This window comes from Schistocerca americana, chromosome 9 (assembly GCF_021461395.2).
Source record: "Schistocerca americana isolate TAMUIC-IGC-003095 chromosome 9, iqSchAmer2.1, whole genome shotgun sequence".
Lineage (NCBI taxonomy): Eukaryota > Metazoa > Arthropoda > Insecta > Orthoptera > Acrididae > Schistocerca > Schistocerca americana.
In genome coordinates this window covers 210,316,374-210,333,561 of record NC_060127.1, presented here as the reverse complement: position 1 = coordinate 210,333,561, position 17,188 = coordinate 210,316,374, and positions in this window count along the sequence as shown.

Here is a 17,188-nt window from a genome sequence, read left to right as displayed (position 1 = left end):
TGCAACCCAACACCATTTTTCAACAAGATGGAACTCCGCCGCATTGGTCAACGGCTGCTCGCAAGTTCCTGGATCAGATACGGAGGACCCATTGCCTAGCCACCACCTTCACCCGACATTACGCCACTTGTATTCTAAAAGAATTCGGGCTTGCAGCCGGTCGTCGTTAGCTTCCAACCACGATATTTCGACTGGACAACTGCCAGCCATCGTCAGGTGAGCCATCGAAGACTGACGAAGACGCCCTCCGTTCCGTAATATAAAGCGTGGAGCGAGTATTCCGCGCTTGTGTCAAAATCATATGGACAGACGAACCACACCGCCCGCCAGCAGCGCCCTCGCTGGTGGAGCTGCAGAACCCAGCTGTCTTCGGCGTTGTCAATTGCCGCGGCCATCGGAGTACTCTGACGTCATCGTCTGGAGCAGATCTTAGAGATGACGGGGTTCCACGCATTATCTAGCTGGTAGCCATTGTCACGGTTGATAACATTGTCTGTCATGCGAATTTCCACTGATTCTTTTATGACGGAGTCCCAAAAGGATGTTGCTGTAGCCAAAATTGTTGTCTTGTCATACTCCATGGAGTGTCCAGTGGAAATGTAGTGCTCAGCAATTGCAGACTTGCTAGGCTGCAAAAGGCGAGTACAGTGGTGATGTTCAGTGCAACGTTCTTCCACTGTTCGCAATGTTTGCCCTATATATGACATGCCACACTGACAAGGTATTTTATAAATTCCCGCCTTCCGCAATACCAGATCGTCTTTCACTGATCCCAGCAGGTCGGAAATCTTCGATGGTGGACGGAAAAAATCAGTGAAATACTCCGCAAGCCACCTGACGGCGTGTGCCGGAGGATACCTTGAGTACCTCTGTCGGTTCTCCCTTCTATTCCAGTCTCGTATTGTTCGTGGAAAGAGGGATTGTCGGTATGCCTCTGTGTGGGCTCTAATCTCTCTGATTTTATCCTCATGGTCTCTTCACGAGATATACGTAGGAGGGAGCAATATACAGGGTTATTACAAATGATTGAAGCGATTTCACAGCTCTACAATAACTTTATTATTTGAGATATTTTCACAATGCTTTGCACACACATACAAAAACTCAAAAAGTTTTTTTAGGCATTCACAAATGTTCGATATGTGCCCCTTTAGTGATTCGGCAGACATCAAGCCGATAATCAAGTTCCTCCCACACTCGGCGCAGCATGTCCCCATCAATGAATTCAAAAGCATCGGTGATGCGAGCTCGCAGTTCTGGCACATTTCTTGGTAGAGGAGGTTTAAACACTGAATCTTTCACATAACCCCACAGAAAGAAATCGCATGGGGTTAAGTCGGGAGAGCGTGGAGGCCATGACATGAATTGCTGATCATGATCTCCACCACGACCGATCCATCGGTTTTCCAATCTCCTGTTTAAGAAATGCCGAACATCATGGTGGAAATACGGTGGAGCACCATCCTGTTGAAAGATGAAGTCGGCGCTGTCGGTCTCCAATTGTGGCACGAGCCAATTTTCCAGCATGTCCAGGTACACGTGTCCTGTAACGTTTTTTTCGCAGAAGAAAAAGGGGGCGTAAACTTTAAACCATGAGATTGCACAAAACATGTTAACTTTTGGTGAATTGCGAATTTGCTGCACGAATGCGTGAGGATTCTCTACCGCCCAGATTCGCACATTGTGTCTGTTCACTTCACCATTAAGAAAAAATGTTGCTTCATCACTGAAAACAAGTTTCGCACTGAACGCATCCTCTTCCATGAGCTGTTGCAACCGCGCCGAAAATTCAAAGCGTTTGACTTTGTCATCGGGTGTCAGAGCTTGTAGCAATTGTAAACGGTAAGGCTTCTGCTTTAGCCTTTTCCGTAAGATTTTCCAAACCGTCGGCTGTGGTACGTTTAGCTCCCTGCTTGCTTTATTCGTCGACTTCCGCGGGCTACGCGTGAAACTTGCCCGCACGCGTTCAACCGTTTCTTCGCTCACTGCAGGCCGACCCGTTGATTTCCCCTTACAGAGGCATCCAGAAGCTTTAAACTGCGCATACCATCACCGAATGGAGTTAGCAGTCGGTGGATCTTTGTTGAACTTCATCCTGAAGTGTCGTTGCACTGTTATGACTGACTGATGTGACTGCATTACAAGCACGACATACGCTTTCTCGGCTACTGTCGCCATTTTGTCTCACTGCGCTCTCCAGCGCTCTGTCGGCAGAAACCTGAAGTGAGGCTTCAGCCGAACGAAATTTTATCAGTTTTTCTACGTATCTGTAGTGTGTCGTGACCATATGTCAATGAATGGAGCTACAGTGAATTTATGAAATCGCTTCAATCATTTGTAATAGCCCTGTATTGCTTGACTCCTCGGTGAAGGTATGTTCTCGAAACTTCAACAAAAGCCCATACCGAGCTACTGAGCGTCTCTCCTGCAGAGTCTTCCACTGGTGTTTATGTACCATCTCCGTAACGCTTTCGCGATTACTAAATGATGCTGTAACGAAGCGCGCTGCTCTCCGTTGGATCTTCTCTATCTCGTCTATCAACCCTATCTGGCACGGATCCCACACTGGTGAGCAGTATTCAAGCAGTGGGCATACAAGTGTACTGTAACCTACTTCCTTTGTTTTCGGATTGCATTTCCTGAGGATTCTTCCAATGAATCTGTCTGGCATCTGCTTTACCGACGATCAACTTTATATGATCATTCCTTTTTAAATCACTCCTAATGCGTACTCCCAGATAATTTATGGAATTAACTGTTTCCAGTTGCTGACCTGCTATATTGTAGCTAAATGATAAGAGATCTTTCTTTCTATGTATTCGCAGCACATTACACTTGTCTACATTGAGATTCAATTGCCATTCCGTTCAGCATGCGTCAATTTGCTGCAGATCCTCCTGCATTTCAGTACAATTTACCATTGTTACAACCTTTCGATACACCACAGCATCATCCGCAAAAAGCCTCGGTGAACTTCCGATGTTATCCACAAGGTCATTTATGTATATTGTGAATCGCAACGGTCCTACGACACTCCCCTGCGGCACATCGGAAATCACTTTACTCCGGAAGACATCTCTCCATTGAGAATGACATGCTGCGTTCTGCTATCTAGGAACTCTTCAATCCAATCACACAATTGGTCTGATAGTCCATATGCTCTTACTTTGTTCATTAAACGACTGTGGGGAACTGTATCGAACGCCTTGCGAAAGTCAAGAAACACGGCATCTACCTGGGAACCCGTGTCTATGGCCGATGGAGTCTCGTGGACGAATAGCGCGAGCTGGGTTTCACACGATCGTCTTTTTCGAAAACCATGCTGATTCCTATAGAGTAGATTTCTAGTCTCCAGAAAAATCATTATACTCGAACATAATACGTGTTCCAAAATTCTACAACTGATAGAGATATTGGTCTATAGTTCTGCACATCAGTTCGACGTCCCTTCTTGAAAACGGGGATTACCTGTGCCCTTTTCCAATCCTTTGGCACGCTACGGTCTTCTAGAGACCTACGGTACACCGCTGCAAGAAGGGGGGCAAGTCCCTTCGCGTACTCTGTGTAAAATCGAACTGGTATCCCATCAGGTCCAGCGGCCTTTCCTGTTTTGAGCGATCTTAATTGTTTCTCTATCCCTCTGTCGTCTATTTCGATATCTACCATTTTGTCATCTGTGCGACAATCTAGAGGAGGAACTACAGTGCAGTCTTCCTCTGTGAAACAGCTTTGGAAAAAGACATTTAGTATTTCGGCCTTTAGTCTGTCATCCTCTCTTTCAGTACCATTTTGGTCACAGAGTGTCTGGACATTTTGTTTTGATCCACCTACCGCTTTGACATAAGACCAAAATTTCTTAGGATTTTCTGCCAAGTCAGTACATAAAACTTTACTTTCGAAGTCATTGAACGCCTCTCGCATAGCCCTCCTCACACTACATTTCGCTTCGCGTAATTTTTGATTGTCTGCAAGGCTTTGGCTATGTTTATGTTTGCTGTGAAGTTCCCTTTGCTTCTGCAGCAGTTTTCTAACTCGGTTGTTGTACCACGGTGGCTCTTTTCCATCTCTTACGATCTTGCTTGGCACATACTCATCTAATGCATATTGAACGATGGTTTTGAACTTTGTCCACTGATCGTCAACACTATCTGTACTTGAGACAAAGAGACAAAACTTTTGTGTTGAGCCGTCAAGTAGTCTGAAATCTGCTTTTTGTCACCTTTGCTAAACAGAAAAATCTTCCTACCTTTTTTAATATTTCTATTTACGGCTGAAATCATCTATGCAGCAACCGCTTTATGATCGCTGATTCCATGTTCTGCATTAACTGTTTCAAATAGTTCGGGTCTGTTTGTCACCAGAAGGTCTAGTATGTTATCGCCACGAGTCTGTTCTCTGTTTAACTGCTAAAGGCAGTCTTCAGATAAAGCACTTTAAAAAATTTCACAGAATTCTTTGTCCCTGCCACCCGTTATGAACGTTTGTCTCCCAGACTGTACCCGACAAATTAAAATCTCCACCCAGAACTATAACATGGTGGGGAAATCTACTCGAAATATTTTCCAAATTTTCCTTCAGTTGCTGTGCCACAACAACTGCTGAGCCAGGGGGCCTATAGAGACATCCAATTACCATGTTAGCGCCTGCTTTAACCGTGACCTTTACCCAAATTGTTTCACACTTCGAATCTCCGTCAATTTCCTTCAATACTATAGCACTTTTTAACGCCACAAACACACTTTCCCCTTCACTGTCCAGCCTGAGTTTAGAATTTCATTACTGTTTACATCTGGTTTCAGCCAACTTTCTGTCATTTTGGGCATTTTGACGGTTTATTAATGAGAGCAGTTCTGGGACCTTTCTATAGACGCTCCTGCAGTTTACTATTACGATATTAATTTTGTTGTTCCCTGTTGCGTTTTGTGTACTACTAGCTTGCCACGTCTCAGGAGGCGTCTTGTCGGGCCTAGGGAGGGAATTCTCTAATATAAAAAACCCACATGTGCACTCCACACATACTCCGCTACCCTTGTAGCCGCTTCCTGCGTGTAGTACACGCGTGACCTATTCAGGGGGACCCTATATTTCTCCACTCGATAGCGAAGGTCGAGAAATTTGCACCCCAGATCTCCGCAGAATCGCCTGAGCCTCTGGTTTACGCCTTCCACTCGGCTCCAAACCAGAGGACCGCGATCGGTTCTGGGAACGATACTACAAATCGTTAGCTCAGATTCCACCCTGCGAGCGAGGCTTTCCGCCTTCACCAACTCCGCCAACCGCCTGTATGAACTGAGGATGACCTCTGAACCCAGATGGCAGGAGTCATTGGTGCCGACATGAGCAACAACTTGCAGTCGGGTGCACCCAGTGCTCTCTATCGCCGCCGGCAAGGCCTCCTCCACGTCTCGGATGAGACCCCCCCCCCCCGGCAAGTAGACAGAGTGGACACTGGCCTTCTTCCCCGACTTTTCCGCTATTTCCCTAAGGGGTTCCATCACCCGCATAACGTTGGACCTCCCAGTCACTAATAATCCCCTCCCCCCGTGTGCCTGCTCGGACCTTGCTGAAGGAGCAGCCACATGTCCACTCACAGGTACAGCGGGTGATGCCAGCCTCCACATTGACCCTCCGCCTTGTGCGCCGCGAACGCCGCTGAACCCGCCACTCCCCTCGGGGAGAGGGTGGCCCAACCCCGCCCAGTACCCGCGAAGATGTCTCGACAGCAGGGACCGTGGGTGAAGCATGTAACACCTGGGGTGTACCATGCGACGCACCAGACTCACCACTGCCACTACACTCCGAGGCAGCAGCCTGAAGACGGATGACCGCGGCCATCAACACGTTCAGCTGTTCGCGAACAGTGGCCAACTCCTCCTGCGTCCATACACAGCAGTCACACATCCTATCCATTGTAAGAAATCAATTTACTGTTCATCAACTTTTAACTAGACTGCTAACTCACTAAAGGCGGCTGATAGCTGACTATACTGTGGTTACTAGACACTTCTTGTTGAAAACAATAAAAATAGCACTAACTGTCTCTGGACTGTATTCAAAACGAACACTAGCACTACTGGCACTATGGTTGACTAAAGGGACTCTCTCTGACGGTATTCAAAACAAAGACGAAACCTATGGAAAACTATTACTAGCACTCGACAATTAAAGCTTCCTAAAACACACGGAAGAAGAAGTGACTAGTAAGAAAAATACAGTTAATACTTAAATGAACGTTGCTCGCTGCACAGCAGACGTGACGCAGACGGCAGTTACGACGACACTGCACTTTCAGCGTTCAGTCTGGAGCATAGTCCCCCTCCTCCATGGTCCCCTATTCATTGCTAAAATTGGTGCCTCTTCTGATGTTAAGACTATTAATTCAAAATCAATCTTAACCGAATCCAGGTACCTTCTCCTTGGTCTACCCTGACTCCTCCTACCCTCTACTGCTGAACCCATGAGTCTCTTGGGTAACCTTGCTTCTCCCATGCGTGTAACATGACCCCACCATCTAAGCCTGTTCGCCCTGACTGCTACATCTATAGAGTTCCTTTCCAATTTTTCTTTGATTTCCTCATTGTGCACACCCTCCTGCCATTGTTCTCATCTGCTAGTACCTGCAATCATCCTAGCTATTTTCATATCCGTAACCTCAACCTTATTGATAAGGTAACCTGAATCCACCCAGCTTTCGCTCCAATACAACAAAGTTGGTCGAAAGAGTGAACGGTGCACAGATAACTTAGTCTTGGTACTGACTTTCTTCTTGCAGAAGAGAGTAGATCGTAGCTGAGCGCTCACCACATTAGCTTTGCTACACCTCGCTTCCAGTTCTTTCACTATGTTGCCATCCTGTGAGAATATGCATCTTAAGTACTTGAAATCGTCCACCTGTTCTAACTTTGTTCCTCCTATTTGGCACTCAATCCGTTTATATATCTTTCCCACAAACATTACTTTCGTTTTGGAGATGCTAATCTTCATACCATAGTCCTTACATTTCTGATCTAGCTCTGAAATATTACTTTGCAAACTTTCAATCGAATCTGTCATCACAATTAAGTCATCCGCATATGCAAGACTGCTTATTTTGTGTTCACATATCTTAATCTCACCCCGCCAGTCTATTGTTTTCAACATATGATCCATAAATAATACGAACAACAGTGGAGACAGGTTGCAGCCTTGTCTTACCCCTGAAACTACTCTGAACCATGAACTCAATTTACCGTCAACTCTAACTGCTGCCTTACTATGTATGTAAAGACCTTTAATTGCTTGCAAAAGTTTGCCTCCTATTCCATAATCTCGTAGAACAGACAGTAACTTCCTCCTAGGAACCCGGGTATATCCCTTTTCTAGATCTATAAAGCATAGATACAATTCTCTGTTCCACTCGTAACACTTCTCCATTATTTTCCGTAAGCTAAAGATCTGGGCCTGACAACCTCTAAGAGGCCTAAACCCACACTGATTTTCATCCAATTTGTCCTTATCTAATACTTGCACTTTCCTTTCAACAATACCAATGAAGAATTTACCCACAACACTGATTGAAGAGATACCTCTGTAGTTGTTACCATCTTTTCTGTTTCCATGTTAAAGATTGGTGTGATTACTGCTTTCGTCCAGTCTGATGGAACCTGTCACGACTCCCACGTCATTTCAGTTATCCTGTGTGCCATTTAAGACCTGACATTCCACTGTATTTGATGAGTTCCGACTTAATTTCATCCACCCCAGCCGCTTTGTTGCACTGCAATCTATTCACCATTTTCTCCACCCTCAAATATGATCCTATTTCCATTATCATTCCTTTCCCATTGTACACTGAAATCTGAAATATTACTGATCGTATTTTCACCTACATTGAGCAACTCTTCAAAATATTCCCTCCATCTGCCAAAGGCATCAACAGGATTCACCAGCAGTTTTCCTGACCTGTCCAAAATACTTGTCATTTCCTTCTTACCTCCGTTTCGAAGACTGCTAATTACACTCCAGAATGGTTTTCCAGCAGCTTGACCCAAAGTCTCCAACCTGTATCCATAGTCTTCCCACGATTTCTTCTTGGATGCTGCAATTATATGCTTGGCTTTGTTTCTTTCTTCAACATAACTTTCTCTGTCTACCTGAGTTCTAGTATGTAGCCATTTTTGATATGCCTTCTTTTTCCTGTTACAGGCTGCCTTGACTGTGTCATTCCACCAAGCTGTTTGCTTCATCCTACCTTTACACACTACTGTTCCAAGACATTCTGTAGCCACTTCTAGCACTGTGTCCCTGTACCTTGTCCATTCCTTTTCCAATGACTGTAATTGACTACCTTCAACTAACTGGTACCTTCCTGAGATCACTGTTATGTACTTGTGCCTGATTTCCTTATCCTTAAGTTTCTCCACTTTTATTCTCCTACATATGGACCTGACCTCCTGCACTTTTGGCCTCACAATCCCAATTTCGCTGCAGGTTAAATAGTGATCAGTGTCATCAAAGAATCCTCTGAATACACCTGTGTCCCTCACAGCCTTCCTGAATTCCTGATCTGTTATTATATAGTCAATGACAGATCTGGTTCCCCTGCCTTCCCAAGTATATCGGTGAATGTTCTTATGTTTAAAAAAGGAGTTTGTGATTACTAAGCCCATACTGGCACAGAAATTCAAGAGTTGTTTCCCGTTCCTGTTGGCCTCTATATCCTCTCCAAATTTACCCATAACCTTTTCACACCCTTCTGTTCGATTTCCATTCCTGGCATTAAAATCATCCATGAGCAGAACACTGTCCTTGTCCTTTACTCTAACAACTACATCACTGAGTGCCTCATAAAAACTATCCATCTTATCTTGATCTGTCCCTTCACAATGCGAATGTACTGACACAATCCTAATTTTCTTGCTAGACACTGTCAAATCTATCCACATCAATAGTTCGTTTACATACCTTATTGCAACTACACTGGGTTCCATTTCTTTCCTGATGTAAAGCCTTACACCCTATTGTGCTATTTCTGCTTTGAGTCCTGACAGATAGACCGTGTATTTTCCCACTTCCTCTTCTTTCTCACCCCTTACCCGAATGTCCCTAACAGCTAAAATGTCCAACCCCATCTTACTTGCAGCCTCTGCCAGCTCTACCTTCTTCCCGGAGTAGCCCCCATTGATATTAATAGCTCCCCATCTCGTTACCATTTGTTTGCCAAGTCGTACCTTAGGAGGCCCTGGTTTGTCAATTAGAGGTGGGACTCCGTCACCTCCAAAGGTCCAAGGCATTTTGCTCTGATTGTTGCCAGCATCATATTTAAAGTACCAGGGAAGCAGGTTGCTAGCCTTACTTGCCCCAGGTCCCATTGAGTTTTACCCCTAACGGTTGTGGGACTAACCGGTGGATTTGGTAGTCTTTGCCATCTGAGCACAAAGGTGACCACGACCCAGAATATGTCCGAGATGCCCAGCCTTATTCCAAAGTAACTGGTATACCGACTGTCAGGACCACTCACTTGGCCACTCTTACCTTGCCCGTGGTTCATGAACTGGGACATGACAACAGGAACCCACACAATGAACCAGTCTCGAACAAAAATTATGAATAACTTTTGAGAAGAGTGGCACAACTCGAATGGCCATTGTGTGTGATACTAGAGATCCTAACCTGCTAAGGTAAACGTTCATGTCGTTTTTCCTCTTTCTATATTACACAGCTCATACATAAGAATAATACTTACGAAGGACTGTCTTCCTCCTTCCGATGGACATCTAGCACACAAAATAGCGGAATTGGGATGATGTTAAGCAGTCATTGTGGATCTTTAAGAGTGAAAAGGAGGCGTGAGTAGGATGACTTAGTTTGTTGTTATTATTGGAGAATCTAGAATCGAGATTTCACAATTGCTAATGTGCATGCATAGTCTCTATATGTATGTATGTATGTATGTATGTATGTATGTATGTATGTAGAGCTACCAGTGGCGGGCGGTTGCTAACTGTTCATCTATAAGTTATGTTGCCGTGGATGCGCACTCTGTAGGCAATGGAAATGCCGTATTGCTAGAGCCTCCCATCGGGTAGAACGTTTGCTTGGTGCAAGTCTTTCAAGTTGACTTGCGTGTCGATGGGGATGAAATGATGATGATAATGACAACACAACACACAGTCCCTGAGCGGAGAAAATCTCCGACCCAGCCATTAGGTATGACATTCCGTCACGCTGACCACTCCGTTACCAGGGGCAGACACTCTGTAGACATGGGGAAGGGAAACTCTCCATGTTCCAGGATGCTTAGTACGGTCGACACACTGTAGACAATGAATAACTTATTACTAGGATAAAAAAAAAAAAAAAAAAAAAAACTCGAAATCTACATTTTGTAGATGTCCTGACATGGTTGTGGCAACATATCAGATTTGGAAGTTGTAAACAGAAGTAACGAAACTCCTCTAGTAAGGAGTAAGAGCATATACTTGTGGGACAAAAATATCAGAGCAGCAGCAGAAATCAACTCTGTATGCGTGTCAACTCCCTGCTGCAGATCCGAACAGGGTCGAGTGGAAGTTGGATGAATGTGTAGAGCTGTGCCAGACTTCAAGTTTCCATCAAGTGCATCACTACATGAGTCCGCAGACAAGATCTCTGATGTGTCATAGCAGTACATGGATTTGTTTCCAGCCTACGAGTTTCAACCTGCGCCACTCATTGAGTCTCATCTAGGTATGAGGCGAGTGTTACTGTACTTTACATGACATTCCTATCAAAAGTGCATGCACATAGATTGTTGGGAAGAGGGGTATGCTTAGAATGTTTTAGTTGGCTGTATATAGGGCATGTAAATATCCTCGTATAAAATCAAACAGTGCGTGGGTATGCTGCCAATATGACCATATACATGCAGAAAAAATATCAAAAAAGTATGAAAAAAATCACATAAATCGTTAAAAATGGAGGAAACCCGGGTAAAATTACAAAAAATTCATGGGAAATACCAAAAATTTAGGGAAATACGGCAAAATATGTAAAATCATGAAAAAACTTGCAAAATTATGTAAACTGACAGACAGTACATAAAATTACAGAGAAAGTACCACGAAATGCCGGCAATTGAGGTGGCTTGGGGGTGCCTGGACATTCAAGACAGAGAAAAGCTTAAAAATTATGCTCTGTCTGCATTCAGTTGTAACTCTCCCGTCCCCCTATGAACGACATACGCTTTTGTAACACATACTTCAACAAAGGCGATCTAAGTATTACACAGAGGCGTTAAAGCAGGTGAAAGATGTTTACCCCGATCCAGAACTGTTTTCTCACACATGCAGTCGAATATAGATTTTACCAAATTACTATTAATTCTCATAAGAAATGTTATTCCTTAAGTATTAAGAACAAGAATCAATGCAGGTATGAAACTTAAGCCATCCCATAGTGTGTTCTGTAGGAGAGCCGACTGATGCCACACATATCACCCTTAATAGTACGAGGAGGTTGTCTCTGTAGATGAAATTGCTACATTATCCTACAGATGAGCAAAAACTTCCTACCATCTGACCAGGACTTCTGTGTGCAAGAGGAATGCTACTGCGGCGATGTTAGTGTAAACAGCAGTAAGGCTGTTACGTTGCCCGTGGCTACTGATCGTGGTGCTTACTCCCTCATAAGAAGTTGTTGCTTCTTCGCGTGCATTTTCGTGCAGCAGGGCATGGGTGGTAACTCCATGTATCGGCTGTCGAATATATTCGTATCATTTTTCCCTTGCTCTATTTCCTAGTGAGGCATAGCCGCATCTGTCAAAACAGCTACTACACTAATAATAATAAACATGATGTATGCGGGAAGTGTGATTGTGTGTACGTACATTTCCGATTTAAAAAGGTGAGTAAAATCCATTAATTTTCAAAGAGACAGAACAGCAATCTCCTAACTTCATTCTAGTCAGTCTATAAGCAGCTCGAGCAGTGGATATACGCTGACAAAGCCTTCCTAGGACACCAGAATAATGTAGAAGGAAGTAGTTTTATCATTTTAAAGTTTGTCGGCGTAGTGATTGGGGTAGGAAACTTGCAGGGTGGTTGTGCATCTTGTGTCGGATAAATATATCCTGCATTAGAGAATTAAGAGCATCCCATTCAGTACTACTAATACTTCAGAAACTGTGTGGCTTTAACAATATAGCAGCTTTAGGTGCAGAACCGTCTAGCCATAACAGTGTATAAGGAGGTTATTGTGTTGTAACCCCCGGGTGATAGTTACTCGAAATATTTGTCAGGATTTGTAAGCAGTGGGTCCTTGAGGTACAGGAATATGCGAATACCGAGAAGTAAGTTAAAACAATTTATTAGCAAAAGACTGATCATAAAATGTGCACACTACGCCCACCCATCATCGTTCTGTCTGACATCCTAACACCGCACAATTACGGTCATATCGAAAGGCTCCACGGCGAGCTAAGGAAAGAGACATATTGGCGCCCTAGGCCACGCTAATTATACGGCACGCTGCCGACGCCGGCCAGTCGATTACTCTCCTGTGGTGGCGCACTGCAGCTGGACGCACGTCTGCTGACCGAGCAAAGTGTCAGCACTCCGAGATACGTCGGCTGGCGAGCGCATGTTACATACTGTACAGTTACGTCCAAACCCGTAGACCCTTACATCACTCTCCCCAGAGAAAAGGGGCAACCCTAGGTGGCTCAAAACTACCTCCTGGGCGTTTATTTTGTCATTTGTGGCATCAGAAGGCATTGAAACATGTATATCATTTGCAGACACAGTAACATTTGGTACAGAGAAGTGAGCTTTCAGGATGACAGTTTCATACATGACAAATGCTGTTGACAAAAGACAAATTAATAAAAGCAATAAAAACACAATACTGACAATCAAGTATGCATTAACATTACGGGATGTATCAAAGGACTTAATTCTATTTGCTGCTTCAATGAAGTTTAACTCATTATTGGAAGAAATTACATTTTCATCGTTATCCTTAATTAAATCATTGTCTTCAGAAAAACTTGATAAGGAATGCTTTCCATACGTTAATGTGTATGAATCAGGGCAATCATCTCTTGGAGGATGATTCATAAACAATTCTTTCTCACAGCTGTACACTCCACTATCTAAGAATACTGCTAATTCAGGGCAAATTAACTTATGACTAAGTTTACACATATGCAAATCGTTTTCATTTAGTGACACAAAATATCTTCGATCCTTGCTGATCAGTAGATAATCATTTAGTACATACTTAACATGAATACCTGCCTGTCTCCATTTCACAGGGTAAGTATAAATCTTATACATTTCAAAATTATGCTTTGATCTAGCAATGGGTATAGAAACAATAACAGTTAATTCATCTTCAATCATTAAAGAGTGTATGGTGGCTAACTTGTTGTAAGAATATAAATTGTAAGAGTTACGAGGGTAAATCATAGTATATGTTGCATCTAGCTTTCGTTCAATTGATAGTAGGATCTGTAAAAATTGTTCTGAATGTAGTAGTCCACTGCTCAAACAGTCATTTTAACTACTTTCCAAGGCTGTTCTTAATTTAAGGGCATCAATCCTAGCATTTGATAAACTATCAGTAATCCTTTACAAGAGAGCATTTAAATCTAAGTGTGAACTCACAGCATTTAATCCTTGGAACAGTTCTTGGATATTTGCATTCATTTCATTACAAATTACATGGAAATGTGACTTTACAATCTGTTCAATGAAAACTGTGTGGTTAGTAATGGTTCTTTGCATATTCTTTAATACAATAATTTCATTTGTACTGGACTGTTGTTCAAGAGCTAATATTTTGCCTTTAACTTTCAGTAGATCTCGACTAGTGAAAGTACCAAATACAGTACGAAGGATACTCCCTCTAAAATCAAACCAGACACGTTTATGCCCAATTAAAGGTTTGTGTGGCAAAAGCTTTAAAACAATTAATCTCTTGTTCATAATTAGCAAATGTAGACTGTACCTGCATTTTGGCCGTGATCCAGGTATTATACCAAGATGTACTCATTTCCAAAATTGTATCATTATCCTTAACAGAACGAATTAGATCAATTTGCTTCTTTACAGATTTGAACTGTTGCTGGATTTCACTCAGATGGTACTTGAGTACAAGTTTTGCGTTACTTGTTGGAATTACCGTGTCTGATCGTGGTTCAAACAAAACACCTGTACTCTGTGGTACTATTACTACAGCAATTGGTAGAATATGCTATCACAGCAAACATTAGAATAAAAATTAACATGGTTAATTAGTTCTAAATACTAGAGTTAACAATGAACATAAAATAAATGAGTTTCTTGTGGTAACCCATGGAATAAAAGTTTTAGTTTCGCTTGTGCACTCGTCTAATAGCTTCAGTACTAAATTTTCACAACACATTCACGTAAGCACATGGCTGAAATAAACACACGCATTGCACTCTCACACACTACATACTTTTACGCAGATTGTTGGGTTGTCTGGAACAGGATCGTTCAGAGCATGGTGATGCCTCGGCCTCGAAGTCTGGACTGCGACCTCGCGATTCTCGCTTCCTGGGTTTGAGAACAGCAGGTCTGCCTCTCGGTCAGTCCTAGTTGTCCTGCGGTGCTACTTGAAATCTACCCAGAAATGGCTTTACATTATTAACATGAACAACAATTGAACGAAAGGGCAGTTGGAGCTTAAGAGTGACAGGCGACATCTCCAAGATTGGATATGGTCCCTTCCAAAACTTCTTAAATTTCTTGAGTTGACTCTTCTTTAACACCACGTTGCTCAGATACACAAGATCTCCAACTCGATACTGTGGCACTGCTGCTTGATGGTTGTGTTGTCTTGCTTGCTGAAGAAAGGATTGATGATTCCACTGTTTCACTCCCCTTCATGCTTCCTTTAGTTTGCATGGTAGATCCCTTGCGTGTTCATTGCTGATTCCAGCAGTAGATCATACAAAAGTCCAAGGGTGAATGCATTCTTTTTCCGTAGACGATCTCATACGGACTTGGGCCAGTTGAGCTGTGCATTTTGGCCTTGTAACAACTTACTAAGTATGGTAAACAGACATCCCAATTGTCGTTTTTGCTACCCACATAATGGCTAACCATTTTAATAATTGTTCTGTGGACTAGCTCGACATTTCCATTTCCTTCAGGGTGCGCTGGTGTAGTCCTTAACTGAGTTATTTGCATGAGCTTACAAGTCTGTTTAAGTAACTCACTCATAAAATTCGTTCCTTGATCACTAATTATACTTAATGGTGATCCAAACTTAAGAACCCATTCTTTTACAAAAACTTAAGCTATAATCTTAGCTCTCTGATCAGGTATCGGTAATATGAGAAGGTATCCAGAGAAATCACTTAACATTGTCGATATGTGTTTGTTTCCATCTTTAGTCTTAGGCCGGTATTACACTATCAAATTTCTTTGTCAAAGATTTGATCAAAGATGTGATCCAATATTCCGTCCAATATATTTGACAAAGATCTTTGACGTAGCGCTACGAGGGGTATTAGGTATTACACTGTCATCAAATTTTTCGTCAAAGTTCAAGATGGCTGACAACAACTTGTTATTAACCGCAGCAGTTCTATGTACTCCAATTGCATTGTGTGCACATGCGGAAAAGAAGTGGGGGGAAAAAATGGAACCATACATACGAGGTTGACAGTCTTAAAAGTCCTGGGATTACAACTTTATAATAAATTCAGTTGGGAGGAGCACACCACAGAACTGCAGAAACGCCTTAACAAATCTGTATTTGCAATTCGAGTGTTAGCAGACATAGGCAACATAAAAATGAAAAAGCTTGCATACTTTCATTCCATAATGTCATATGGGATAATATTTTGGGGTAAATCTTGAAGTCAAACAAAAGTTTTCAAGGTCCAAAAGCGTGTAATACGTATTATTTGTGGAGTAAATTCACGGACCTCCTGCAGAAACCTCTTCAAAGAACTGAGTACTTCAGATTCTTGCATTGGTACTGGGGGAAAATAAGAAAGAAAATGAAACTGTTGGCGGGCCAGAAGTACAGTGAGACTGTCGTTTGGACGTACGAGATTTGCAGGTTAGCTTTTTTTGTTTTGTATTTCATGCCTAGATACTTCCGTAGAGATATTGTTGCATGTGGATCATTATATGTAATGATTATTACAATACATGCAACGATATGTTTGTACAGTTATCTAGGCATGAGAAACAAACAAAAAAAAACTATAACTCTCGTATGCCCAAATGACAGAGTCTCACTATACTTCCGGCTCGCAGGTTAACTACTGCCTCTCAGTATATTTACTTCTTAATAAAATTTGTCGTAAATAATATATCTCTTTTTCCAACAAACAACTCAGTTCATACATACAATACCAGGAACAAAAAAGATCTGCACACGGACTTAAAAACACTTACTTTAGTTCAAAAAGGGGTCCACTACTCAGGAACACTCATCTTCAATAATTTGCCAGGAAACATAAAAAATTTAGTTAGAAATAAAGACCAGTTTAAAAGGAGCCTGAAAGACTTACTACTGGCCAACTCCTTCCACTCCATTGGCGAAATTTTTAATAGAAACAAATGATGTATTGTATTTATTCATACTATTAGTATTTTTATTTCAGCTTTAAAAAAATCGACATGTTCCACATCCATGAGGATCTCCTCAGCACGGATCTATGGAACGAAAGACTAATCTAATCTGGGTGAAGCCATGGGTTTTATGACGACACGATAAAAGCATTCAACAAAACTTGTTACCTGAGCTTACAGTGGAAGACGTCAAGTCGTACATCAATTACTTAAGAATGGATGAGCATACATTCCTGTATGTGCTCAATGAAGTGTATCCTCATATCACAAAGCACAATTTTCACTTAAGAACTGCTATATCTTCAGAAGACAGGCTCACTATAACACTCCGATTCCTTGCTACAGGAGAGGGTTATGTTATGTTAGGTTAGGTTAGGTTAGGTCAGGTTAGGTCTCCAATCTTCTTAATGTATTTTTGTATTCAGGGTGCCTCACGTTGTAAAGCGCCTCATAAGCTTCAGACATCTCTATTAATTCTGTAGTTGTCGGCACACATCAATTGTATTTACCGGCAATGGTTATAAAAACACTACAGACGACAGAACGCTGCAGCGATGCTAGCGCTCCGTGTGGTAACATATCGCATTGCAGTGAACAGAAGACAAGCGATTTCTTTG